This window comes from Tachypleus tridentatus, chromosome 3 (assembly GCF_004210375.1).
Source record: "Tachypleus tridentatus isolate NWPU-2018 chromosome 3, ASM421037v1, whole genome shotgun sequence".
NCBI lineage: Eukaryota > Metazoa > Arthropoda > Merostomata > Xiphosura > Limulidae > Tachypleus > Tachypleus tridentatus.
The window spans coordinates 105,361,151-105,376,411 of record NC_134827.1 but is presented as its reverse complement, the minus strand read 5'-3'; the positions used below and the strand labels follow the sequence as shown (position 1 = coordinate 105,376,411).

Genomic DNA, 15,261 nt, shown 5'->3' with positions numbered 1-15,261 from the left:
ATCTAAATAATGTGGGAAAAATTAACAGCTCGGGCTATCTAAACAATGTGAAAAATTAACAGCTAGGACTATCTAAACAGTGTGAAAAATTAACAGCTAGAACTATCTAAACAATGTGGGAAAAGTTAACAGCTAGGACGATCTAAACAATGTGGGGAAAATTAACTGCTAGGACTATCTAAACAGTGTGAAAAATTAACAACTAGGACTATCTAAACAATGTGGGAAAAGTTAACAGCTAGGGCTATCTAAACAATGTGGGAAAAATTAACAGCTAGGGCTATCTAAACAGTGTGAAAAATTAACAGCTAGGGCTATCTAAACAATGTGGGAAAAATTGACAGCTAGGACTATCTAAACAATGTGGGAAACATTGACAGCTAGGGCTATCTAAACAGTGTGAAAAATTAACAGCTACGACTATCTAAACAATGTGGGAAAAATTAACAGCTAGGGCTATCTAAACAATGTGGGAAAAATTAACTGCTAGGACTATCTAAACAGTATGAAAAATTGACAGCTAGGACTATCTAAACAATGTGGGAAAAATTAACAGCTAGGGCTATCTAAACAGTGTGAAAAATTAACAGCTAGGGCTATCTAAACAATGTGGGAAAAATTAACAGCTAAGACTATCTAAACAATGTGGGAAAAATTAACTGCTAGGACTATCTAAACAGAATGAAAAATTGACAGCTAGGACTATCTAAACAATGTGTGAAAAATTAACAGCTAGGGCTATCTAAACAATGTGGGAAAAATTAACAGCTAGGACTATCTAAACAATGTGGGAAAAATTTACAGCTAGGGCTATCTAAACAGTGTGAAAAATTAACAGCTAGGACTATCTAAACAATGTGGGAAAAATTAACAGCTAGGACTATCTAAATAATGTTGGAAAAATCAACTGCTAGGGCTATCTAAACAATGTGAAAAATTAACAGCTAGGACTATCTAAATAATGTGGGAAAAATTAACAGCTCGGGCTATCTAAACAATGTGAAAAATTAACAGCTAGGACTATCTAAACAGTGTGAAAAATTAACAGCTAGGACTATCTAAACAATGTGGGAAAAATTAACAGCTAGGGCTATCTGAACAGTGTGAAAATTAACAGCTAGGGCTCTCTAAACAGTGTGAAAAATTAACAGCTACGACTATCTAAACAATGTGGGAAAAATTAACAGCTAGGGCTATCTAAACAATGTGGGAAAAATTAACTGCTAGGACTATCTAAACAGTATGAAAAATTAACAGCTATGACTATCTAAACAATGTGGGAAAAGTTAACAGCTAGAGCTATCTAAACAGTGTGAAAAATTAATAGCTAGGACTATCTAAACGATGTGGGAAAAGTTAACAGCTAGGACTATCTAAACAGCGTGGGAAAAATTGACAGCTAGGACTATCTTAACAGTGTGATAAATCAACAGCTCAGGCTATGTAAACAGTGGGAAAAATTGACAGCTAGGACTATCTAAATAATGTGGGAAAAATTAACAGCTCGGGCTATCTAAACAGTGTGAAAAATTAACAGCTAGGACTATCTAAACAATGTGGGAAAAGTTAACAGCTAGGACTATCTAAACAGCGTGGGAAAAATTGACAGCTAGGACTATCTTAACAGTGTGATAAATTAACAGCTCGGGCTATGTAAACAGTGTGAAAATTTGACAGCTAGGACTATCTAAACAATGTAAAAACGTAGATAGCTAGAGCTGTTTAAATAGCGTGAAAACGTGGACGGCTGGGGCTATCTGAACAGTGTGAAAAATGCACATCTAGGGTAACATAAACAGTGTGGATATCTGGGACTATCGAAACAGTTCAGGGAAAATCGGGCAGCTGCTGCTATTTAAGAAGCAAGTAGAACTATATCTCACAGTTTATTCATCAAAACATTCTGGAAGAAAGGGAAGAACTTATGGTTTCACATTACACCTCGTTGTAAAGATGTTCCTTAGATACAGTAGCTATGGACCTCTTTTGAATTTACTTCGGTATTTTTTGCTTTAGTGACGATTTTTTGGCGGTAAAGCATTTGATTTGTGAGGTTTTATTCTATACCCTATCCCCTCCCCACGTGTAATAAAAAGAACCGTTTTGAAACTAACCCTTTGTAGTAGATACACATTTCTCTTTGGAAGTCATTTTACTCTTTTATTGGTGGGTTTACTTTAGTCAAAGTTTGTTTTTCTCCCGTTTACATTGACGTCGAATAATTTAATCTAGCATGTTTTTTTTTTATCTAAAAACAATATATATTAGATTATAAAATGGATTTACATAACCGTGTAACCATCACGGTACACACAAAACTGGTTGAATATAATCGTGTAACCTTCACGAAAGACACAAAATCGATCGAACCTAATAATGTAACCATCTCGTAACATAAAAAGGGGTTGAACGTTATGATTTAACTATCACGAAGCACGTTAACTTCCACGTAACGGACGTAACTGGTGCAGTCGGTAGACATCTAAGAATATGTCATAACTTTCACAAAACAAACATAGTGCACTATTAAACCACGCCTTTCTCGTGGGTTTTTCTTCGAAATCTCGGAGTTGTTAACACGTTAACGTGATTATTATAAATGTTAATATTTTCTGGTTCGACTTCATCATGTCTGATATTATAAACACATCGTAAAGATGGTTAGGATTCTGTCTTTCCTCTTTAACGGCTTGTTTGATTTGTTTTTTCTTAGGACTAAACAAAACACGTGATAAACCACTAGTTTATCTTTAATAGGCGTAAAGCAGACGTCGAATGTTTTGTACTTGATATTTGGGTTTGTTATAAAACTTGTATATAACTAACATTCGTTTTTACATCGGCCCGGCATGGCCAGGTGGTTAAGACACTCGATTCCTATTCCGAGGGTCGCGGATTCGAATCCCCGTCCCACTAAACAGAGGTGCCCTTTTGTATTCGTTGGTAAAAGAGTAGCACAAGAGCTGGCGGTGGGTGATGACATCTAGTCCTACACTGCTAAGTTAGGTTCGGTTAGCGGAAATAGCGCTAATGTAGCTTTACACGAAGTTCAAGAGAAACAGGCGGTGGGTGATGACATCTAGTCCTACACTGCCAAGTTAGGTTCGGTTAGCGGAAATAGCGCTAATGTAGCTTTACACGAAGTTCAAGAGAAACAGGCGGTGGGTGATGACATCTAGTCCTACACTGCTAAGTTAGGTTCGGTTAGCGGAAATAGCGCTAATGTAGCTTTACACGAAGTTCAAGAGAAACAGGCGGTGGGTGATGACATCTAGTCCTACACTGCTAAGTTAGGTTCGGTTAGCGGAGATAGCGCTCATGCAGCTTTACACGAAGTTCAAGAGAAACAGGCGGTGGGTGATGACATCTAGTCCTACACTGCTAAGTTAGGTTCGGTTAGCGGAAATAGCGCTAATGTAGCTTTACACGAAGTTCAAGAGAAACAGGCGGTGGGTGATGACATCTAGTCCTACACTGCTAAGTTAGGTTCGGTTAGCGGAAATAGCGCTAATGTAGCTTTACACGAAGTTCAAGAGAAACAGGCGGTGGGTGATGACATCTAGTCCTACACTGCTAAGTTAGGTTCGGTTAGCGGAAATAGCGCTCATGCAGCTTTACACGAAGTTCAAGAGAAAGAGGCGGTGGGTGATGACATCTAGTCCTACACTGCTAAGTTAGGTTCGGTTAGCGGAGATAGCGCTCATGCAGCTTTACACGAAGTTCAAGAGAAAGAGGCGGTGGGTGATGACATCTAGTCCTACACTGCTAAGTTAGGTTCGGTTAGCGGAAATATCGCTAATGTAGCTTTACACGAAGTTCAAGAGAAACAAACAGAACAATAAGTGTGGCTCACCAAGTTCGGATGCTCTTCTACAGAATATGGGAGGCTTAATTCGTGTACCCGGAGAGTAGACAAATCTTTGAAATGGACTGGTTTTAAAAGTGATACTAGATGACGAAGAATTAGAGTCTCTCAGTATAAGTAGCTATCACTCTAGTATCTTATATCAGTAAAAATCTCTGGAAATTTACCATAACAAGAGTTGTAATAAAAACGCCATCTATTAAAAAAGAGTTCTTTTCATATCCAGATTTAAAGGTTTTATATTTTATCTGATGAAAGCTATTGCTTTAACAGTCTCTTATTTTCTGTCTAGGGTTCTTTACTTTAACATCGATTCTTGTTTCTTGAGAAACACCTTTTATTCTATCAGACTTACTAAAGTGAAGCTTTTAGAGATATGATATGCATTAGATATAAACATTTGTTTATATTGCGTAACAACTCTAGACTGCTGTTTTTACTGTTGTTGAAACACTTTACCGAATAATATTTTACGATATTGGCACAAAATCTCGTTCTCTGGTGGTTAGAATTTCTCCCAATCTTAGGCACATGGATACCAGATATATACTCAATTATTCCGGACTAATTTCCAGTAGAAATGTTTGTAATCTTTAATTTATGAAGAATATTACTCAGTTTTTGAAAAACAACTAAGAAGACGCTTTATTTTTAACACTGAATTGTGTAATACAACTAATTGTTAGATTTATGAAGAATATTGTTCAGTTAGTGAACCTAAAACAAACATAAATCACACTTTATTCAAGTCCTAAAACACTAAACACAAACATAAGTCACACTTTATTCAAGTCCTAAAACACTAAACACAAACATAAATCACACTTCATTCGAGTCCTAAAACACAAACATAAATCACGCTTCTTTCGAGTCCTAAAACACTGAACACAAACATAAATCACGCTTCATTTGAGTCCTAAAACACTAAACACAAACATAAATCACGCTTCTTTCGAGTCCTAAAACACTAAACACAAACATAAATCACGCTTCATTTGAGTCCTAAAACATTAAACACAAACATAAATCACACTTCATTCGAGTCCTAAAACACTAAACACAAACATAAATCACACTTCATTCGAGTCCTAAAACACTAAACACAAACATAAATCACGCTTCTTTCGAGTCCTAAAACACTAAACACAAACATAAATCACACTTCATTTGAGTCCTAAAACACTAAACATAAACATAAATCACACTTCATTTGAGTCCTAAAACACTGAACACAAACATAAATCACACTTCATTCGAGTCCTAAAACACTAAACACAAACATAAATCACACTTCATTTGAGTCCTAAAACACTAAACACAAACATAAATCACACTTCATTCGAGTCCTAAAACACTAAACACAAACATAAATCACACTTCATTCGAGTCCTAAAACACTAAACACAAACATAAATCACGCTTCTTTCGAGTCCTAAAACACTAAACACAAACATAAATCACGCTTCATTTGAGTCCTAAAACACTAAACACAGACATAAATCACGCTTCATTGGAGTCCTAAAACACTGAACACAAACATAAATCACACTTCATTTGAGTTCTAAAACACTAAACACAAACATAAATCACGCTTCTTTCGAGTCCTAAAACACTAAACACAAACATAAATCACGCTTCATTTGAGTCCTAAAACACTAAACACAAACATAAATCACGCTTCATTTGAGTCCTAAAACACTGAACACAAACATAAATCACACTTCATTTGAGTTCTAAAACACTAAACACAAACATAAATCACACTTCATTCGAGTCCTAAAACACTAAACACAAACATAAATCACGCTTCTTTCGAGTCCTAAAACACTAAACACAAACATAAATCACGCTTCATTTGAGTCCTAAAACACTAAACACAAACATAAATAACACTTCTTTCGAGTCCTAAAACACTAAACACAAACATAAATCACGCTTCTTTCGAGTCCTAAAACACTAAACACAAACATAAATCACGCTTCTTTCGAGTCCTAAAACACTAAACACAAACATAAATCACGCTTCTTTCGAGTCCTAAAACACTGAACACAAACATAAATCACACTTCATTTGAGTCCTAAAACACTAAACACAAACATAAATCACACTTCATTCGAGTCCTAAAACACTAAACACAAACATAAATCACGCTTCTTTCGAGTCCTAAAACACTAAACACAAACATAAATCACGCTTCTTTCGAGTCCTAAAACACTGCACACAAACATAAATCACGCTTCATTCGAGTCCTAAAACACTAAACACAAACATAAATCACGCTTCTTTCAAGTCCTAAAACACTAAACACAAACATAAATCACGCTTCTTTCGAGTCCTAAAACACTAAACACAAACATAAATCACACTTCATTTGAGTCCTAAAACACTAAACACAAACATAAATCACACTTCATTCGAGTCCTAAAACACTAAACACAAACATAAATCACGCTTCTTTCGAGTCCTAAAACACTAAACACAAACATAAATCACGCTTCTTTCGAGTCCTAAAACACTGAACACAAACATAAATCACGCTTCATTCGAGTCCTAAAACACTAAACACAAACATAAATCACGCTTCTTTCGAGTCCTAAAACACTGAACACAAACATAAATCACGCTTCATTTGAGTCCTAAAACACTAAACACAAACATAAATCACGCTTCTTTCGAGTCCTAAAACACTAAACACAAACATAAATCACACTTCATTTGAGTCCTAAAACACTAAACACAAACATAAATCACATTTCATTCGAGTCCTAAAACACTAAACACAAACATAAATCACACTTCATTCGAGTCCTAAAACACTAAACACAAACATAAATCACGCTTCTTTCGAGTCCTAAAACACTAAACACAAACATAAATCACACTTCATTCGAGTCCTAAAACACTGAACACAAACATAAATCACGCTTCATTCGAGTCCTAAAACACTAAACACAAACATAAATCACGCTTCATTCGAGTCCTAAAACACTAAACACAAACATAAATCACACTTCATTCGAGTCCTAAAACATTAAACACAAACATAAATCACACTTCATTCGAGTCCTAAAACACTAAACACAAACATAAATCACGCTTCTTTCGAGTCCTAAAACACTAAACACAAACATAAATCACGCTTCTTTCGAGTCCTAAAACACTAAACACAAACATAAATCACACTTCATTTGAGTCCTAAAACACTAAACACAAACATAAATAACACTTCTTTCGAGTCCTAAAACACTAAACACAAACATAAATCACGCTTCTTTCGAGTCCTAAAACACTAAACACAAACATAAATCACGCTTCTTTCGAGTCCTAAAACACTGAACACAAACATAAATCACGCTTCATTTGAGTCCTAAAACACTAAACACAAACATAAATCACGCTTCTTTCGAGTCCTAAAACACTGAACACAAACATAAATCACGCTTCTTTCGAGTCCTAAAACACTAAACACAAACATAAATCACACTTCATTCGAGTCCTAAAACACTAAACACAAACATAAATCACACTTCATTCGAGTCCTAAAATACTGGGACTTTAGTTTTAATTTTCATGTCTTAATATTTTATCCTTTACTCAAACGTTTGACTAAGTTTAGTTCTTATTGAACTCGGTGTTAATTCGCTTCAAACCATCTTACAGACGAAAGAACTAAGAAATAATGTCACACTTCACCACAATTTTTCAAGCCTACCGTATAACCATAAGTTACTAACACATCACGAACGTTGACAATCAAACATAGTTGTTTTATCGTTAGCACATTGTTATAATTTCCACATCAATCGTCTAGTGTTTGTATTTCTCCAATGTAGCTAGTCAATGTCAGTGCTGGTCGGGTTGTATCCTTTGCACGTGTTCCGTATTTATGATATATTAAGATAGCATTAATACGTGGAGACGTTTTATATCGATGCGAAAATTTCGATCACTGATAAGGTTGTTTTGCAGCCACTGCTTCCTTACGGATATTTAAAATAGGCAATTCGTGGAGATTAAAATATGATAAATTCAAACTTTTCGTTTGTTAAAAATACATGCTTCTTAAACATTGTGCAGAAGGAAAGCACTTCCGGTAGTTTATTATATTTTAAAACTGTGTATCTTTTGCAGAAATTTGCGTAAAGCTACTCTTGAACTATTTATGCTAGATATCCCTAATTTCGAATTTATAGATTAGAGAGAAGGCAGCTAGTCAGCACCACCCACCGCCAACTCTTGGGCTACTCTTTCTACCAACAAAAGGTTGGATTATAATGCCCCCAAGGCTAAAATGGCGAGAATGTTAGGTAACATGATTTGAACCCGCGGCCTGAAGACAGTGACCCTAACGTCTTAACCATCAGGCCAGACCATGCCCTTCTATTTAAAAAGTGATATCTGACATCTCAGTATTTTTTATTATTATCCTGTTCTTTACTGTACTACAAAATAGTATACTTAATATTAGGTGAGATTCTATAAATGTTTGGAAATTTCCTCCTCTCATATTTCCTGGTGGGACCCGAGGTCATTGTTGACATTATTTTCCTTCGCTCCCTATTGAGACTCGAGGTCATTGTTGACATTATCTTCCTTTGCTTCCTATTGGAAATCGAGATCAACGTTCACATTATCTTCCTTTGCTCCCTATTGGGCCTCGAGGTCATTGTTGGCATTATTTTTCTTTCCTATCTATTGGGACTCGAGGTCATTGTTGAAATTATCTTTCTTTGCTCCCTATTGGGACTCGAGGTCATTGTTGACATTATCTTCATTTCCTCCCTAATGGGACTCGAGCTCATTGTTAAAATTATCTTCCTTTGCTCCCTATTGGGACTCGAGGCCATTGTTGACATTATCTTCTTTTGCTCCCTATTGGGACTCGAGGTCATAGTTGAACTTATATTTCTTTGCTCCATATTGGGACTCGAGGTCATTGTTGACATTATCTTCCTTTGCTTCCTATTGGGACTCGAGGTCATTGTTGACATTATTTTCCTTTGCTCCCTATTGGGACTCGAGGACATTGTTGACATTATCTACCTTTGCTCCCTATTGGGACTCGAGGACATTGTTGACATTATCTACCTTTGCTCCCTATTGGGACTCGAGGTTATTGTTGAAATTATATTTCTTTGCTCCCTGTTGGGACTCGAGGCCATTGTTGACATTATCTTCCTTTGCTCCCTATTGAGACTCGAGGTCATTGTTCACATTATCTTCCTTTCCTCCTTATTTGGACTCGAGGACATTGTTGACATTATCTTCCTTTGCTCCCTATTGAGACTCGAGGTCATTATTGACATTATCTTCCTTTGCTCCCTATTGGGACTCGAGGTCATTGTTGACATTATCTTCCTTTTCTCCCTATTGGAACTCGAGGTCATTGTTGACATTATCTTCCTTTGCTTCCTATTGGAACTCGAGGTCATTGTTGACATTATCTTCCTTTGCTCCCTATTAAGACTCGAGGTTATTGTTGACATTATCTTCCTTTGCTCCTTATTGGGACTCGAGGACATTGTTGACATTATCTTCCTTTGCTCCCTATTGAGACTCGAGGTCATTGTTGACATTATCTTCCTTTGCTCCCTATTGGAACTCGAGATCAACGTTGACATTATCTTCCTTTGCTCCCTATTGGGCCTCGAGGTCATTGTTGGCATTATCTTTCTTTGCTACCTATTGGGACTCGAGGTCATTGTTGACATTATCTTTCTTTGCTCCCTATTGGGACTCGAGGTCATTGTTGACATTATCTTTCTTTGCTCCCTATTGGGACTCGAGGTCATTGTTGACATTATCTTCCTTTCCTCCCTATTGGGACTAGAGGTCATTGTTGACATTATCTTCTTTTGCTCCCTATTGAGACTCGAGGTCATTGTTGACATTATCTTCTTTTGCTCCCTATTGGACTCCAGGTCATTGTTGACATTATCTTCCTTTGCTCCCTATTAGACTCGAGGTCATTGTTGACATTATCTTCCTTTGCTTCCTATTGGGACTCGAGGTCATTGTTGACATTATCTTCCTTTGCTCCCTATTGGAACTCGAGGTCATTGTTGACATTATCTTCCATTGTTCCTTATTGGGACTCGAGGACATTGTTGACATTATCTTCCTTTGCTCCCTATTGGGAGTCGAGGTTATTGTTGAAATTATATTTCTTTGCTCCCTATTGGAACTCTAGGTCATTGTTAAAATTATCTTCCTTTGCTCCCTATTGGGACTCGAGGTCATTGTTGACATTATCTTCTTTTTCTCCCTATTGGGACTCGAGGTCATAGTTGAAATTATATTTCTTTGCTCCCTATTGGGACTCGAGGTCATAGTTGAAATTATATTTCTTTGCTCCCTATTGGGACTCGAGGTCATAGTTGAAATTATATTTCTTTGCTCCCTATTGGGACTCGAGGCCATTGTTGACATTATCTTCCTTTGCTTCCTATAGGGACTCGAGGTCATTGTTGACATTATCTTCCTTTGCTTCCTATTGGAACTCGAGGTCATTGTTTACATTATCTTCCTTTGCTCCTTATTGGGACTCGAGGACATTGTTGACATTATCTTCCTTTGCTCCCTATTGGGACTCGAGGTCATTGTTGACATTATCTTTCTTTGCTCCCTATTGAGACTCGAGGTCATTGTTGACATTATCTTCCTTTGCTCCCTATTGGGACTCGAGGTCATTGTTCACATTATCTTCATTTGCTCCTTATTGGAACTCGAGGTCATTGTTGACATTATCTTCCTTTGCTCCCTATTGGGACTCGAGGTCATTGTTGACATTATCTTCCTTTGCTCCCTATTGGGACTCGAGGTCATTGTTAAAATTATCTTTCCTTTCTCTCTCGTGGGACTTTAGGTCGGTGTTGAAATTATCGTTCTTTGCTTTCTATTGGAACTCGAGGTCATTGTTGACATTATCTTCCTTTGCTCCTTATTGGAACTCGAGGTCATTGTTGACATTATCTTCCTTTTCTCCCTATTGGGACTCGAGGTCATTGTTGACATTATCTTCCTTTGCTCCCTATTGGGACTCGAGGTCATTGTTGAAATTATATTTCTTTGCTCCCTATTGGGGCTCGAGGTCATTGTTGAAATTATCGTTCTTTGCTTTCTATTGGAACTCGAGGTCATTGTTGACATTATTTTCCTTTGCTTCCTATTGGGACTCGAGGTCATTGTTAAAATTATCTTTCCTTTCTCTTTGTGGTACTCGAGTATAAAACGTCAATTTTGTTACTGTCCTGACAGGTTCAACACTTCACATGTTAAATAAAACGTATATATAAAGTGAGCCAGCAATTCTCCCATGAATGAACTCGAATTTTGTTATCGTGCCGAACAGAATTCCACTATAGTTTACAGTCAATACCTGTTTAATGTAATTTTGTTTTAACATTGCGCTCCCGGGGTTGGCTACCGTCTTCTTTTGATACTGTATTTGACGTTTCGATTCTTTGTGTTGACAACGCATGCTCAGTTCTCTCCAACCTTACAGCAAACCTACAGGTGTTATTTCAATAGAATTACCCATAAGAACGCTGCGTCAAAGAAACGTTTGATGACCTAATTATGTATCTATCCATTCTTCTTTTAATTGAAATCTTTTGTAGGGTCCTGGCATGGCCTGATGGTTAGGACGCTCGACAAGAAATCTACAATCACGGGTTTAAATTCCTTTTCAAGGCATTATAATGTAACGGCCAATTCTACTGTTCACTGAGAAAAGAAAGTAGCCCAAGAGTTAACGGTGAACAGTGTTGACTAAATGCATTTTTTCTAGTCCATCAGTTCAATATTAGGGACAGATACCACAGGTAGTTTATCCCTTACCCAAGAAGCTTTGCCCAAAAATCAAACCAAACCCTCTTGTTGAACGTACAACTCATTTTCTTTAGGAGAAAAAATAAAACGTTTGCTGTGCGTGAGTTTCATGGAAGGAGGTTTATTCGCATATTTGTTTGTTTGTTTGTTTTTCGAATTTCGCGCAAAGCTACACGGTGGCTATCGGCGCTAGCCGTCCTTAATTTAGTAGTGTAAGACTAGATGTAAGGCAGCTAGTCGTCACCACCCACCGCCAACACTTAGGCTACTCTTTTACCAACGAATTGTGGGATTGACCGTAACATTATAACGCCCCCACGGTTGAAAGGACGAGCATAATTGGTGTGACGAGGATTTGGAATCGCGAGCCTCGGATTACGAGTCGAGTGCCTTAACCACCTGGCCATGCCGGGGCCCGCATATTATGAGGACAGGATGAAGTTCTTAAACATTTCCTTTTAGGGTTGTTTTGCAGTTAAGCGTGAAGCTACACAAGGGTTATCTGTGCAATGCCAACCACGGGTGTCGAAATCCGGTTTCTAGCAGTATAATTCCGCAGACATTTCGCTGTGTCATCGCAGGGAGGGGGGCTTCCTTAAGGGAGTTAAAGTGTCATTTTGCACTTTGTCTGGATTCTTGTTACAGTTAAAAGAAATTTCAATACACGGTTAGGATCTGTCTTGCTGCTGCTAAAATACGCTTTGGACATACAGTGTCCTGTTCGTGGTTTCACTACTAATAATATGGATTTATATATTCCTTATGGGTGTGTTATGCTGCAGTTATAGATTGATATAAAAAATGGCTAAACGATTTATTCTGATTTGTCTACTCTTTCTGCGTGAAAACTACGACAAGATATGTTATATCCATATTTTCAAGTGTGTGAACTCGTGTGTGAAAGTTTACTTAAAGTGTCCAGATCCCCCGTCATACTTTTGCTGTTTTATTAACCCCCCACAAAGACTGATACCTCATTATTTCTGACAACAGACCGAACCCTGTCGTATCTACAGGAATCACTTCGGTAATGGTTAAAAAACACAAACATGAAACTTAGATTAAAAGAAATGTTAACAACTTAAAGATGGTGTTAAACTGCCTTTTTGATTCCCATCTCAAAATGATCGCTACAATTCTAGAACAAAGAAATATAAATTAAGTTAAATTATGTATGTTTATTGATTCAATATTACCATATTTGTCAGATAACTTTGCAGTGGTTACGACGTTAATCGTCTCTAAACTTGACGCCATTTTTTGAAGATAATTAGCAGGCAGATTAACGTTTATGTGACTCCTGCTTTATTTTATGAGTCATTAAATTACTCGTTCACGTCATAATAACGTGAATAATTAGCCACTGGTAACCACAGTAGTGGCGTACAGGGAAGAACGCGTCATGGTTGAAGATGGATGCCATTGGTAGCCACTGCAATGACGCAAAAAGGTTTGGTTTGTTTCGAATCTCGCGCAAAGCTACGCGAGGGCTATCTGTGCTAGCCGTACCCTAATTCAGTGTAAGACTAGAGGGAAGGCAGCTAGTCATCACCACCCACCGCCAACTCTTGGGCTACTCTTTTATCAGCGAATAGTGGGATTGACCGTCACATTATAACGCCTCCACGGCTGAAAGGGCGCGCACGCTTGGTGAGACGGGGATTGGAACCCGCTACCCTCGGGTTACGAGTTGAGCGCCTTAACCACCTGGCCATGCCGGAGCCTTTTTCTTCCGGCACCTACTCTAATCAGTAGAACGTGGGTCACTGAGGAGTACGTGAACAAGCGACACGGAGTGATTTTGTTTTCAGCCGCGACATATCGGCTCATAAGATGACTCTGCGTTTATTTCAAGTACAAAACTGAAGCTCATAGCTTCGTCTCTTCTTGACCAATTCGAGATCTAATTACAGTTTTAGATCCAGGAGGTCAAACTCTTTCGATTAATGTACTTGGCCACGCTCAAGATCTCATAGATTAATTTACTTTAACCGTGCCTAAAATAATTTCAATTTTAGGTAAGCTGGTAGAGATCACGATGAGTAACATAACTGAATCAGGTAAACTCGCGTTCCACGCTTAGTATTTATTACCGTCGCATAAAAATATAACTAATCAAAAGCTATAAAACGTCTCATAAAAATTTACTGTAATCTTGCCTACAAGAATTTCAAGTGGCGCGGCTACTGATGATTCCCATTTATCTTTTTCGTCACTCGATCTGTTCGGTTTTAAAATAAAGAAAATTAAAAGTAATAATTATTGTTTAGTTTTAAGTACATAAAATACTATGTTCTACACATGCTTACGTCAGGTATGTTGTCAGCATTGGTACCAAATCCTGAGGATTCCTGGTTCATGTTTCAACGGTAAAAGTTATTTCAAAACTTTTCGAGGACTTGCGTGTGATGGTTAAGTGAAATTATTCAATCAGAGTTGTGTTCTAGTTGACGGCGTGTGCTGCTAACCAGCTGCCTTCTCTCTGGTCAGCCCCCCCCCCCCCGATATTACAACGGTATGTCTACGGATTTATAACACTAAAATCAGGGGTTCGATTCACCTCGGTGGGCTCAGCAGATAGCCCGATGTGGCTTTGCTATAAGAAAACATATACTTGCGCTCTCTGGTCCATCAACTACAAATTTGAGACCAGCGCAGCTAGATAGCCCTTATATGTCTTGGAAAGAATTAAAAATATATATATTTTCCAAAGAAAAGTATACAACAAAAGTGTTACAGGCTCCCAAACTGTATACAAAGAAATATCGAATAGTGAAATCAGTTATTTATGTATCGTTACAACGCCTGAAATAAAGGTATCAAAACTGATAAAAATCGTTTTTCGATACTAGTGGTGGGCAGAGCACTGATAGCCCATTGTGTAACTTTCTGCTTGATTTGTTTGTTTGGAACCGCTAGTGGGTGTCGCGGTGGGCTGTATCCTCCCCCAGGTTTCACGCTGGTCCTCTCTAAGTAAAATCACTCTAATGTTAACTCCTACAAAAGCTCCGCTGTGTTCCCACTCACCCCAAGGTAGCTAAACAGGTTTATGAAATCAGTATGCTAACAAAATATCTTTTACTTCGTTTCGTTTAAATTCACCTGAAACGCCGAAATTATGAACTGAATGAACGATAGTGTTTTATGATCAAAAGTCGAGCAACAGACATAGGTATAATAAAGTCAACAGGAGAGTTTCCCAACAACAGTCTTATTAGGTGGTTTCAATGTTCTAGTTGGTTTTCAACAACAGTCTTACCGGACAGTTTCAGTATTCTAGTCAGTTTCCAACAACAGGCTTATCAGGTGGCTTCAGCATTCTAGTTATTTTGCAACAACAGTTTTATCAAATGGTTTCAACAGTCATTTTGGAGTAGAACAGGAACCGAAATTCATGTGTTTATAAAGAATATTTTTTTTAAAGTAAAGGAAAGCCTTCCGTCAGTAAAATAATAAACACTGATTTCGCTGCTTCCGTACAATGTAATGCAAAGCGGCCTCGGACTCGTCAGTTATTATTCGTTCAACCAACGAAGCAGCAAGTGTCACGAGCACGTATTTCCTTT

General features: G+C 37.7%; 1 long non-coding RNA gene across 1 annotated transcript in view; it reads right to left on the bottom strand.

Annotated features, from left to right (window-relative positions):
* Positions 1-14,358, bottom strand: part of LOC143246153 (uncharacterized) — a 42,701-nt gene extending 28,343 nt beyond the window's left edge. Inside the window, exon 1 of the long non-coding RNA XR_013025819.1 lies at positions 14,005-14,358. This is a non-coding gene — a long non-coding RNA (uncharacterized LOC143246153). The remainder of the gene's footprint in view (positions 1-14,004) is intronic.
* Between the last annotated feature and the right edge of the window lie 903 nt (positions 14,359-15,261).